Here is a 14,983-nt window from a genome sequence, read left to right as displayed (position 1 = left end):
ATCAAATGGTTGTACATCTGCTGGCTTATATTGAAGACATTTGTTTGGCTTGCAAGTTGCAATACAGTAAAGCCGCCGATTCATGCCTTTATATTTAAACAAGTTAGAAATCTAGTGACCTCAACTTAGGTTCCATTCAGTTTATTTTCAATTCCTTGACCCAACATAAATTGCAGCGGACGCCCGCGACTTCGTCCGCGTAAAATTTAAGAAGGGAAGAAAAGTAGCCTATGTTTTAATCCACAGTAAAATCTATTTCCATTCCAAACTTCAGTCAAATCGGTTCAGTAGTTGCGTTGTTAAAGAGTAACAAACATTCAAACATCCATCTAAACTTTCGCGTTTATAATATTAGTAGGATTATGTAACTTTTAAGGTTTTTTTAAGACACAAGCCTTAATCGCAAGTCTTAAGAAAATATCTTTGTAAATATGACCTATTCACTTATTTGATCTTTATAAACATACTTTTAAAATAAACTTTAAATCAAGTGAGAAATGTGAACTACCTACTGTATGATATCCACGAAGGGTTGTCGGTAAGCGCCGGATGACATTTGTTTTGACACAAAGAATCTCAATTTCGTATAATATGTTAACTAACATACGTCAAACTTAGTGAATAAGCCTACTGAGACACATATATTATGAAGTGTTTCGTTGGTAATATATTTTTTTAGATAAATATATATGTATACATACTGGTTAAATTTATACAATTTTCGCGAAAATCGATTAAAAATATCTATAAATCATGACACTGTAAAGTTTTCCAGCAGAAGCAGGTTTTTTTAGCAAGCTCTCACTAAAATAGCAGGTAAAGATATATTTATAGTAAAAGATAGAGTGCAAAAAATACTGTAACAAGTTTCACACTAAGCCATTCCAACTTGCCGGAGTAATGCCAATCTGTTGTAGTCAGAGAGTAGGTGGTAAATTTCATGAGGTATTTGATAAAAGCAAAAACAAATGAAAAGCAATTATCCCAAACAGTCCAGATAGTTAACCAGCTCAACTATTGGATCATGACATACTTGTTCTAGACCGGGTTTCAAAAAAAAGTTTTATTTTTGTTATTTTAACTTCACACGATAATATATCAGTAACTATCAAAAACTTAATATAGGTGGCTGAGGATGGAGAGGTTACTGATTATATTGATAATTCTAGGGCCACCAATCCACATTAGAGTAGCTTGGTGAGTTAATAAAATGTATAAAGACTATTTAACTGACAAACAATAATAATTAACGTATAACGGACATAATAATAAATTAATAATTTTAACATCATAGTCATTAAGTAAATTTCAATAATTATAGTGTATTATAGACAATGTAATTTAGTTATAAGATTATTTTTAAATTTGCATGCTATTTTGTAGCAAATTGTATGCCAACATTTATATCAAGATCTGTATTTAACAATTTGCAAATAAAGAATTATGAATTATGAATTATGAATAAACCTTTGAGCATTATCTTTTTAACCCATTCTTACATTGTGTTTACAACTCGTAATACTACTGAGAGCTTATTTTGTTTAGTTTAAGAGCTTCTGGCTAACCTTTGACTCCAACCTCAATCCAGCTTCATATATGTAATTCAGATTATACTAATGTTATTGCCTACCTGCAGATTCCCGCGACTACGTTTGCGTGGAATTCAGTTTTTCACAAATCCTGCGGGAACCATGGATGTTTCCGGGATGAAAAACTAGCTGATATTCTAATCCAGAGTAAAATCTATTTGCATTTCAAACAGCCAATTGCTTCAGTAGTCACAGCACAAATGAGGAACAAACATACACACTGACATAAACTTTCGCCTTTATAATATTAGTGTCATTGCATCAACGAAAGTACACCAAGAGTCCAATCGATAGTTAGAAAGTAATTTCTACTAATCTTCCAAGTTAAATAAAATAAAACTAAAATTTAAATTTTTTCCACCAGCTCTTAGACTGAGAGTTGTCAATGCGATTGTTACACAAAAAACAGGCACAGGAACAATTGGAAAGCGAAAATAGCTATCGGATTTGTTTCGTCATTCCCCTGATTTGTTAAACAACTGCGCGGGATGTCGACGATCTACGTGGAAACTTTACGCCTACGGACTCGGGGACGGGAGAAAAAAGAGAAATAGGGACTGTAAATAAAATAGAACCTTCTCAGTAAAAATGAGAGAACTATTTCGTTTATTTTTACCTTTTGTTTCTTCCGTTTCCCTCTGTTCCCTGTATGCGTTTGATTTTTGAACTGAATTCGGAACTTTGAATTTTTAATTTAAAATATTGATTCAGTTGTCGCAGACTGGATTGTTGTATGAAAAAGTCCAATGCTCCGGCTTTTACGCATTGTTCATGATATTATATTCGATGATACATAATTATTTTGGTTCGATATATTATAATCATTTTGGATCGATGATACATGATTTTAGGAGAATAATGTTCAATTTTAGGAGAATTAATGTTGAACATTATTCAATTTCGTAACAATAGTCTTCTGGAGATATTATGTAAGCATACATAATTTTACTATTAATTATTTTTTTTTTATTTTTTTTATTTTTATTCTTTACAAGATAGCCCTCGACTACTATCTCACCCGATTGTAAGTGATGATGCAGTCTAAGATGGAAGCGGGCTAACTTGTTAGGAGGAGGATGAAAATCCACACCCCTTTTGGTTTCTACACGGCATCGTACCGGAACGCTAAATCGCTTAGCGGTACGTCTTTGCCGGTAGGGTGATAGCTAGCCACGGTCGAAGCCTCCCACCAGCCAGACCTAGACCAATTAAGAAAATCTCAATCGGCCCAGCCGGGGATCGAACCCAGGACCTCCGTTTAGTAAATCCACCGCGCATACCACTGCACCACGGAGGCCGTCAAATTACTTTTAGAACGAAGTTACTTATTAGAACGAAGTTCTTCTAAGCGACTTAACTATTAGAAATAAAAACTGGTTTTAAACGGTGTATGTGTCTTATTTTTCAACATGTAACCTAAATTGTGTCATTTGTATTAAATTTTGTTTTTGTTATAATTTTTATTTACATGTGACTTTTATTATTATTATAAAACTTATAATTTTCTATTTTATATTTAAATTTTGTTGAAGAAGAATTTTGTTTCATCCGCGATCTATTTTTTTGTTTGACAATATATTACCAGAATCGGTAGGTGAAATTGTTTCGATTCAGTAAACATCGACCCGCGAGAGAGCGGCGAGCAATAATTTTAAATTCCGGCGATGTTCGCAGGCTGCAGCAAATGCCTTAAAGCCTTGACAAAGCCGCCCCCCGACAGCATAATTACAACGATTTCGCACTGACAGTAATAATGTTTCGCAAATGGTTACAGATGCGCGCTGAAGAGATAAACTTGAAGTTAGAGCGGCCAATGTAAAATGCATACATTTTCAGAAAAAAAAAGCCATCTCACTTTGAACTGGATTCTGATGTTCCTTTAATATTTAAATGCTCCTTAATTATTAGATTTTCAAAATTAAACAAAATCCTAACAACTGGCTCACGTCGTAATGGATGATCAAAAAAACACTACGAGTACGCTATAAATCTATAATTGTATCTGTTTCATTTAATGGTTACTTAAATTCTCATTAATACTTAAGGTAATTAATAACTATGTAAAATGAATTTAATGGTATTTTCTTATAAAATATTTGAATATCATGTTGGTTCTGAAATCATCTTCAGCGATCAGTTTAAGGCTTACAATAACTCTTGTTCTCGTATTATCTGTCGAGACTTTGATTTCTTCGGACGTAATAACTCATTTGTGAAACAACTAGAGGACATCGGCGACTTCATCCGTGTGAAATTTAGTTTTTCACAAATCTCTGGGGAACCATGGATTTTTCCTATATGAAAAAGCCGATGCGTTAATCCAGGATATTTTCAGTTCAAATTTTAGCTGAATCGGTTCAGTAGTTGCGCCGTTAAAGAGTAAGAAACATTCAAACAAACACCCATACAAACTTTCGCGTTTATACCATTAATATTTATTACGACTTTAACAGCGAAGTAAAACATCTGGAACCTGCTTTATCCCATCTGAAACAACAATAAATATATTAAATGTCTCCAACCTTACCCAGCACTGTTATATTGGCTCGGCAATGTGCTCCAGTGATCAAGTGTGTTTGGACACTTTCATTTTGTATACCTAATTAATTTACAATTGACTGGGAATCATTTTGTAAATCTTTGATTTATTACTTCAATAAATAAATAATATTTTTTAAGAAGTCATTTTTAGATGTCAGTAAAGATTATTTCAGAAGTCATTTTAGAAAGTGACAGGCTTACAGTTCGTTTCATGTAGGATGGTGCGGGTGACAGTTCGTTCCACTCTTGAAAGTTTGCCGCGATTCACAATAATAGTAAATTATTGTGAACGTCATATAGGCGACTGTCACCATACCCATGCTATCTGAAAAACGTTTTAGCTTATTTTGCCTCAGACGATGTGGTGATAATACCTACCTATATGTAATATTATATTTTTAAGGTACCTATAAGTAATATTATATTTTTAAGGCCAAATAACAAATTATGTACATACATGTAAACTTTATTCGTATGATGCTTAAAAAACAACATAGGAAATCCATAATATCATTGGCCATTTTCAAACATTTAAATAAATAAATTGTTTTCAGTATTCACAAATTATTTAATCTATATTAATATTATAAAACTGAATAGTTTGTTTGTTTGTTTGATTGATTGATTGAATGCGCTAATGTCATGAACTACTGGTCCGATTTGAAAAATTCTTTCAGTAATAGATAGCCCATTTATCGAGGAAGGCTATAGGCTATATATTATCCCCATATTTTTATGGGAACAGGAACCACGCGGGTGAAAACTCGCGGCGTCAGCTAGTGTTCATATATGAAAGGTACCTACGAGTATATTATACAGAACTTGAAATGCCATTCATACGTACCCAAATTTGCATTGAAGAGGATTGTAACATGAAGTCCTCTAGATGTAAAGTTTGGAATCCCGAGTACTGCAAGAGGAGTCTCAATTATTATTACAGAACTCATTAAGCTGCGCCAAGGTAAGTATAAGTATACTTTCTTGTACCTAATTTTCACTGAGTATTTAACTATTCATGCGTTCTGAGTACTGATGAAAACATATTTTCAGCTTTTATATAAAATTTTGATTTTTTTTTTAATAATTACAGACAGACGTTCAGTCGTCGATGAGCTATGATATCCTAATGGATATGACCTCTGCCTCCAATTTCGGAGGGCGTAGGTTCGAATCCGGTCCGGGGCATGCACGTCCAACTTTCAGTTATGTGCATTCTAAGACATTAAATATCACATGTCTCAAACGGTGGAGGAAAAACACCGTGAGGAAACCAGCATACCTGAGAATTTTCTTAATTCTCTACGTGTGTGAAATCTGCCAATACGCATTCAGCCAGCGTGGTGGACTAAGGCCTAACCCCTCTCATTTTTAGAGGAGACTCGCGCTCAGCAGTGAGCCGAATATAATCGATTCCTAAGGAGTAAACTCCAAAAAAATCAAATATTAACTCTTTACAAAAGACTTACTTTTTCCCTCTTTTTTATTTTACATTTTTTCTCTTAGTTTAGACGTAAAGCCAAAATTCCAGTGTTTGTTTAAGAAAATTACAAATATTACATTTTATAATTACCATGTCTATTCAAGAGCTCTCGTTGCGTTGTGACCTCTATATTTAGTGTGTTAAGGTCTATTCCCACTTGTGGTTGCATTATGAATATGATTCTCTTTCATACTTATTCAGTTGGATTCGCTATGCCGAGCATTTACTAATTAGATGTGGCGGGGCTGAGGAGACTATGATAGTCCAGGAGCCGGTGTGTTCAACTGGCACTACGAATGACAATAATTTTATCTATCGATGGTATACTCTGTATATAATTAAAGTTACAATAACTTGATTGTTGTACATAAACGAATTTATAATTTTTAATTTCAATTTGGTCATCTCCCCTATAATGCATGATAAAATATTTTGTGATGGCTGGCTTTATAGCCGGGAGGTGTTGAACCTACTCGTAAATCCCAGCTCTGGTAGAAGCTCTATCAGCTCTGGCTTGATTATTATAGCCTTCTACCATGGTTATTTACTACCCTACTTATAGATACGTAAGCATAGAAGCCAATGGAAGGTACTAACAAATTCTACCCCTCTCAAGACAGCGTACTTCCATCTTAGGCCTAGTTCGGACTACTTTAGTGTTTTAGTTGAGTACGAACAATTTTTAAATTTACCGCCCAAAAATTGTTCGTACTAGACTAAAAACTAAAGTAGTCTGTACGGCCTATTAGACTGAGTATAGTCACTTTATATTAAATAAGATCACTCATCACTGAATAAAAACTATGTAATTCAGAAAAAAATTAAAACATTTCAAATATTGTAGACGTGTTAACACACAGAATTAATAAAACTTTAGCGTTTTCTTTGTTCACCTTCTCGCTTGCACAATACATTTGGAGTCACTCATAAGTATCTCACAACCGCACAGATGTTATGTTTTACTGAAGACTATCTACACTCTTGACAACCTTAGATCCCTACATTTATCTACGAGAGAAATAAGAGAGTATGAAGTCAAAATCGAAAATCAAAATCAAAATTAATTTAGACTACCGCTTAGAAAAGCAGATTCTGCTGAGAAGAGCCGGTAATAAACTCAACAGTTGCTGTTTTAAAATCTCGCACTAACTCTTTGACTATAAGAGAAGGATTGTGTGCCGTCTTGTTTTGCTCGAGTACGCGGGGTGTTCATTAAAACATATTGCCACGATGTCGCGGCCTTTTGTTAGCAAGTTTTAATGATTTTATATTCACTATCTGCATTATATTATTATCTCTATAAATCTTTTGTATAATCCCCTCTATGTTATATGTGTACTGAATAATATGTATTTGCACGCTAATGTATACAATCTTATTAGTTAGGTATGAGAAGATTTGTAGAGTTAATTAATATACTATATACTGAATATATATATACTATGTATCATGGTGTATTTTTTCCTAAATTTTCATTTTTTTCTTATATATTTACAAATGTAATGAATTAAATAAATTATGTAGTATTTCATTTGCTTTTAATTGTATTCAGATAGTCAAATGAGTCGCAAACGCTACAGAATCTGCAGAATCCTGCTAAAATTTCTAATCGTGTAGAATCCCTTCTGAATTTGAATTGCAAAATCCTTGCATGCAAATCATTTGCATAAACAGCCATGATTGCTTATATTTTGTACACAGTATATTATATTACTGGGTTAAGTAATATTCGGCTATTTTGTCCTACAACTATCTTCAATTATGAGTAACTAAGTTACGTATATATATGGTAGTCAAAATATAAGTATGACGGCCTCCGTGGCGCAGTGGTTTGCGCGGTGGATTTACAAGACGGGTCCTGGGTTCGATTCACCGCTGGGTCGATTGAAGTTTTCTTAATTGGTCCAGATCTGGTGGGAGACTTTGGCCGTGGCTAGTTACAAACATTTAGCGTTCCGGTACGATGTCGTGTAGAAATCGAAAGGAGTGTGGATTTCATCTTACTCCTAACAAGTTAGCCTGTTTCCATTTTATATTGCTTCCTCACTTAACATCAGGTGAGATTGTAGTCAAGGGCTAACTTGTAGAGTATAAAAAAGGTATATAAGTATATTATTTAAAAAATGTAGTATAAACTTTTCTTTTATTTAGAAATTTTGATTTTATTATTATTTTTTTGGTGTCAGCTCTTGTATTGTACGAGATGCATGTACGTGTTATGTAATTTTATCTTATTTTAATTCTTTTCGTCATCAACCCATATTCGGCTCTCTGCTGAGCTCGAGTCTCCTCTCACAATGAGAGGGGTTAGGCCAATAGTCCACCACGCTGGCCCAATGCGGATTGGAAGACTTCACACACGCAGAGAATTAAGATAATTCTCTGGTATGCAGGTTTCCTCACGATGTTTCCTTCACCGATTGAGACAAGTGATATTTAATTTCTTAAAATGTACACAATTGAAAAGTTGGAGGTGCATGCCCCGGACCGGATTCGAACCCAAACCCTCCGAAATCGGAGGCAGAGGTCATATCCACTGGGCTATCACGGCTCACAATTTAATTCTTTTATCAAGGGTTAAAGTAGGTATAACTTTATTTACATGTCCAATCATAATTTTCAACAAATGATGGAAAGAAGGAAAGAAAAGTTGGCGTATTTAAAAGTATGTTTATGTCTTAACTTCCAGGGGTTTCAAACAATTGCGACTGTTATCTATGAGTAGCTGTTAATAAATTGTTACCCCTACAGTACTCGCGCCGCCGACATTTTCTAAATTTTACAAGTACTTGAGGCAATAGAAGAAAATTTATAGTACTCGTAACAACACCCCAGTGCTCGATTGTAAAGATAACCTCGCTTAGAAGTTTTATTTATTGTGAGAGCGCTAATTTTGCGGTGAGATTAATTTAATTAAAACTGCTCGAGGGCCCAAGTTCACCGTTTTGAGTAAAAACATTAATTGGATGATATTAAATGGTATACGTAAAGGCTTTATATTCGCGAGGTTAAATAAATGGTTAGTTTAATTAATGGTAAATGACCTTACTGCAAAAAAACTCCAGCCTGTATTAGTTAGCAATCACCTGCTAATTCACTAAATTTGATGTATGTTAGTTGCGCACTGGAAAGCGTAGTGTTGGTCGACTAGGTGGACCGAGGTCATCAAGTGGGTTGCAGGGAGCCACTGGATGCTGATGGCTCGAGACCGTTGTATCTGGAAGTCCATGCAAGAGGCCCATGTCCAGCAGTGGACGTCCATCGGCTAATAATGATGGTGATGTAGATGTTAGTTGACATATACGAAATTGAGATTCATCCGGTGCCTATTGACAACTTTTCATGGATACCAAACAGTAGCTAGATGACATTGCTCAGTTGATATGATGTTTATTTTAATCTATACTAATATTATAAAGCTGAAGAGTTTGTTTGTTTGATTGAACGCGCAAATCTCAGGGACTACTAGTCAGATTTGAAAAATTATTTTAGTGTTAGATAGCCCATTTATCGAGAAAGGTTATAGGCTATATATTGTCCCCGTATTCCTACGGAAACGGGAACCACGTGGGTGAAACCGCGCGGCGTCAGCTAGTAGTAATCCAAAAGTAGCATATGTATGCTACTAATTATTCTGAATAAATAGTATCATATGATTCCCCTTTCGCGGTTTCCTTAAGGGCACGAAACGTAGGCATTCGCTCCTAAACACATGATGCACTAACGTTGGGTTAACACTTCGTTACAATATCATGCCAGAACAGTTCTCAAGACGTCTGGATTTCAGAAAATTCCTGTCTTTACTTCTGCCATGACTCCATTCTGCGAAATGTTGCTCTGTTTATCAGTATCTAGTGTTCTCATTTCACTATCAAAGTTCCGAAATTTGCAACAAACTTTTGATTTGCAACCCACCAACTCTCCAGGGCCGTATTGATACCGAGAAATACTCAAGAATTAACGGTAATCCCCACACCGCTAACCCATCTCAGTGAACCGATATCTTGTCTCGGCTTATGTAAATGATGCTGTCATCTCGAAGCGCAATGACGTCTTAGCGGCTTTGCTTACCCTTTACACTGTTGTTACACATTTACAAGGCTTACGGCGAATTTATTGCTCACCAAGGACTTACCACCTCATGTTCACCTTTGAATAAATCGCTTGTTGTGGATCATAAAAAGTATTACAAGTAAAGTAGGTATATCAAATTAAAGTAACCAAATAGGAGGCCAACTGTCAACAAAATTTTCTTTATGTACAACTTAACAGCCGCAATGTCCTACAAATTGAGAGCTACATTATCTCGTTTCAAAAAATTAACTTGATAGTAATCAGTTGTAAAAAATGTTCTACGGATTCTGACTACTGGATAATGAAGGTAACACACTCCTTTCTGACTTCTGTAGTCTTCTTTCATGGCTTTATCATCTCTACTGGTGGTTACTTCATCGCCAACTATACAAAATACTAATTATAGAATTTAAACTATCGTGAGTGTTATTAATATTTATTGATTATGAAACACGGCTAAAACTCACGTGATATTAGGTCGGAGTATGCCCGACTAGTTTCAAACCCATACGGGGCCCTTAGTCATGAGCTGGTTCTTGCATCGCGGCACGATCCAAACTGCGAAGCGGCTGCGCGACGCGATTGTTGAAGAACTCTTTTGGTAGTTGTAGGTAGTGAAATGTCTGGCTCGCGTAGGCCGGCCGGTCAGCCTATTCGTTGCATAATTAATACGCATGCACCAAATGTAGTCAACAGGTAAGGTATCCCCTATAAACTGCAATAAGCTCTTAACACATACCTAATTCAGAGACTGGCGTAGCTTACACTTTCATCACTAACGCATCCAAACACAACTCTAATTCCTAAACAATAAAGTTGTAATCTAATTGAACACGTCTCCAAGATGGGATCGTTCTAAAGTTTTATCCTTTGTATTTAAAAAAACATGTGAATGCAACTCTATGCTAAGGGCGCAAGGTTGTTTTTCAACTGAACGTTTTTGTATTATAAGACTATACTGAAGTTGTTACTTTTTAAGCGTGGAACGGCTTTCACACCGTGGAGTGTCGGTAGCGGCGCGAAGTTAGGTAGTCTCATTTATTATTGAAAGAGTTACCGTACAGTTACAAAGAAGGCTTCAAGTATATAGCGTCGTGGTATTAGTTATGCTCTAATCAGGTTATACTGGAAAGTTTTGAAGAAGACGTTGATAAGAAAAGTAATAGAAACGTACAACTCAGTTAATGGATATCATCTCTTTAGTCAATGTGTGATCTTTCTATTGTTACAGATTATAAGCATATTGCTGCCTTGTTAATCCCAATAAGCACAGGACAAACATAGGCTAGTCTATGGTCATGAGTTCCTATCCTTTATTTTCAAGGAAACAGGAACTACACGGGTAAATCCATGGGGCGGCTACTAGTTTTGAAGTGATAGGTTCTTATGGGAGGATAAACCGCTTGGTAACGTAACGCGTTACAGCTGAGGTTGTCACGTTTAATACTTGAACTTGACAGAGCGAACTTTGGACTGATTTAACGATCACAGACTATTTTCAATGCTGTTGCTGTCAAAATATTCTTCACACTCCTCCGACAATAGAGGATTCTTAATTAAATTCAATAATTCATTAGATCCAATTAGTTTAAGGTATCACTTCTGTTCAGCATCCCGAGACGCACACGTTTTTTTATAAAAAAAAAAGCTTGACGTACTTTCTATTCTATACAAAGTTTAACTTTTCACGTTCATCCGATCGCGCAGTTTTCATAATATGGTACTCAAAGTTTTAGCTTCACGTTATTATAAAAATATATTTTATTGTTTGCAAAAAGACGCAATATCAGGCCACAGGTGTCTTTCGAGTGTTCCAATCATGGAATGGAAATTAGAGCAACTTACCCTTTCCGAAGACGATCTGTCTCGGCGTGTATGATGACTCAACTTTTCACACAAACTAGATATGACTGTCTTCTTTTTTTGGACAACAAAACGATAAAAATGTGATATATGCTATAGACATGGACATTAGGGATAAGGTTGTTTTTGAAATTCAAATAATATGTCCAAATCCAGGAACGACTTTGGTTCTTCATTCTCAGGCACCTGTACAATAAAAACTATATAGTCAGTTGACAATTTTTATTTGGAGAAACAACCGAAAAGTTGGATTTTAATAAGTACTGTGGATATATATTCATAATATGCATTTAGTGAAAAGCTTTTAGTTTCAAACTACAAAAAGACGCTTCAACTTTAACTTATGTGTGTAGATTGTAATTTGAAGAAACGAAAAGGTTACAAAAAGCATAGTTACCAGTGAGTCGAGTATTGCCGCGTCGCTTGATCGCGCGGCTCCACCTGGGCGCCGAGAAAAATGTCTCTCTTCTAATGAAACTCTGCTAACCGAACAGATGAGCGATGGTGACAGAATCTCTCCCCGACGAGTACCCGCTTCGTTGATATAGAAATCTAGATACACAGTTGTTTGGATCGTTACCGTTTTTAAAAATATATTATTATGTTCTCGTGGAGCTACACAGCATCGATTTTATTTTTAAGAAAATTAATTGATTATGTTTGTACTTTGTTTGATGCGTGTAGGTACTTTGTCAGGTATATAGTAAAGGGCATAGGGTTTTCATCCATAAAATTAGTATTGCGAAAAATAGAAAAATAATATTTAAAAAATCGTGCAGTAAAATCAAGAAGTACATTTTGCAACTTCTAAGAAAACTTTGAAGTAAACTAAGAACAACAGTTCAGATAGTTCATCTATTAATCGAATTTAAAATCGTTCTATGCAATGTATAGTTCTGATGGTACCTAATTTTACAGGCTTGAGAGCTGTGCATCTATATATTTTTTAATCTATGTACAGTTGGCTCTCATTTCCGAGATGAATTCAGACGATAAATTATCAGATAAACTTTGTTAGATTAAAATTATGATGAAAGATAATGTCCGTTTTTGTCTAAAGTTCGATTCAATGGGATGGATTAATGGTGTCCCATCAATATGGAAAAATCGGCTGCGAGATGGTGGATTTTTTTTATTTTCCTTTTGTATTTTTTTCGAGCCGTAGCGATATGCACTGGGATACCTACTTGGAGTATTCACCATCGGTTACGTACCGTGACGTAAGTACCGTATAAAATTAAGATATTAGTTTTAATTGATTATGAAACAAGGCTAAAACTCACGTGATATTAGGTCGGAGTATTAATCGGACTAGTTTCGAACCCATACCCTCCCTCTTCCCTTAGTCATCATCTGGTTATTAAACTAGTACTGTTTCTAATATCTACATTCTCGTATTAAAATTATGAAATTAATTGATTTTTTAGAGCTGAAAAGCTAGTTATTTAACTTTGCTATCATTTGTTACGAACAATAGAAAACCATAACTAACTACCGACCTACTACCGACAAAGATATTTAAGATGAGGGTATAAATCGCTAGTCAGTTTACACCTAATAATAATTATAATTAACTTAGTTTTAAATGAATGTAAATAAATTTGATTTATTTGAAAAACATTTTATAAAAAAAACAATAGGCACATAATTTTAAATACATAATTCATTATAAAAATATATCTTGAGTCTTCCTAAGCGCAAATCTCGGGAACAAAAGAACCGATTTCGCTAATTATTTTCTTACTCCTTGAAGTACTAGGATAGTTTTTACCAAGAGAAAAAATTAAAAAGGCTAATAAAATTTTTCTCCCATACTTACGATTCGTATCTTCTTTGAATCTAGCGCAAATCTCGATAACGGCGGAACCGATTTCGCTAATTCTTTTTAAATTAAATTAGAATACTCATCGAAGTACGAGGATAGTTCTTAAGGAGAGTTTTTTTTAGGTAGGGGTAGGGTAGAGTAGAGGTAGGGGTAGAGAAGAAGTGCACAAAGCGAAAGCTTGACCGGGTCCGCTAGTAAGTTAGGAAAACATGCGTTTTCTACCTTCATTTCTATTTTTTTTTTTGTAAGTAAACAGTGCACATCAAGTAGGTATGGCTTTAGTATAGATTCTATGTTTCAATAAACCGGAAGTCCTCGGTTGACTTTACGTCTTAGCTAGTATCATAGTAATTACACACGGTCAAAACATTTTTTTTTTTTTTTTTATTCTTTACAAGTTAGCCCTTGACTACATCTCACCTGATGGTAAGTGATGATGCAATCTAAGATGGTAGCGGACTAACTTGTTAGGAGGAGGATGAAAATCCACACCCCTTTCGGTTTCTACACGGCATCGTACATAATATCAGATCATACCTTAACCAATTTAGAAAATGTAAATAAATACCCTATTCGATCGCAGCACATTTTGGTCATAAAGCGAGCAATATCCAAATGTAGGTACTAGATGTAGGTACATCCTATCAAAAGACAATATTATTTTATAAGATTAATTTACTCTCACACAACCAGAACTAGAGCATACGTGTATTAGAACGTATATCCAAAGCTGTTATAGTAAGATCTTGACAAAATCGGCTGATTAAGGAGAACACCACGAGAATTGAAGGGGGAATGCGGTGACCGTCAAGTGACTATGCAGAAAAAGAAGATTCCAACTTAAACGTAAACACGAAATTCAATAAAAAAATATATACGAAACTTCATAACCCAGGAGATAAACGAAAAATGTTCGTAACTTAATAAGAATCTAATTCATATCATGTCAAACATCGGAAGCCCAATCGATGTCGCTTGTCAAATTAACGAAGTTAACGAGTACTTATTAAGATTGCCTATTGATTTTTTATTGGTAGACCCATTGCCCTAATTCTTTTTTTAGATACTTAAATAAGTCAATTCGCCGATATTAAAAGTAGTAAGACAATTGTTTTACGTGATCCTTGATAGAATAAGTAAATGGTCTAATCAATAAAATAATAAAATAATCAATAAAAAAATCAGTAATGGTCAATAAAATTTGTATTTAAAAAATACTTGCCATACCGTATTTCTAAAGAGCGTTCTAGGAACAAGTCATACTATGCAATGTTAGAAAAAAATTGCTTTAAACCTCTCAACCTAAGGCGTCATGTGCTCCTGAAATTAAAACCTTTAAATATCAGCGGTAGAAACTTTCTTTCTAAACCTTAGTGTCTACCTACTAGAAAAAACTCCTCGACATTCAGTTGGTGCTAGATCATCTACTAGGAATGTCAGGGTATTGAAGAAACTGCAACTGGGCTATGGAATGAAACTTCCTCTCAACGTTTGATTCTCATACGTTACCTGGCCATACCTGGCCATCTTTAAAACAAAAGTCAATTTTTTTTTTTTGGCAATCGCGTTCCACGTTAGGCTACATCTATCCGTACGTGAGACCACAGAACA

This window comes from Bicyclus anynana, chromosome 7 (genome assembly GCF_947172395.1).
Source record: "Bicyclus anynana chromosome 7, ilBicAnyn1.1, whole genome shotgun sequence".
NCBI lineage: Eukaryota > Metazoa > Arthropoda > Insecta > Lepidoptera > Nymphalidae > Bicyclus > Bicyclus anynana.
Note: the sequence above shows the minus strand (reverse complement) of the source record.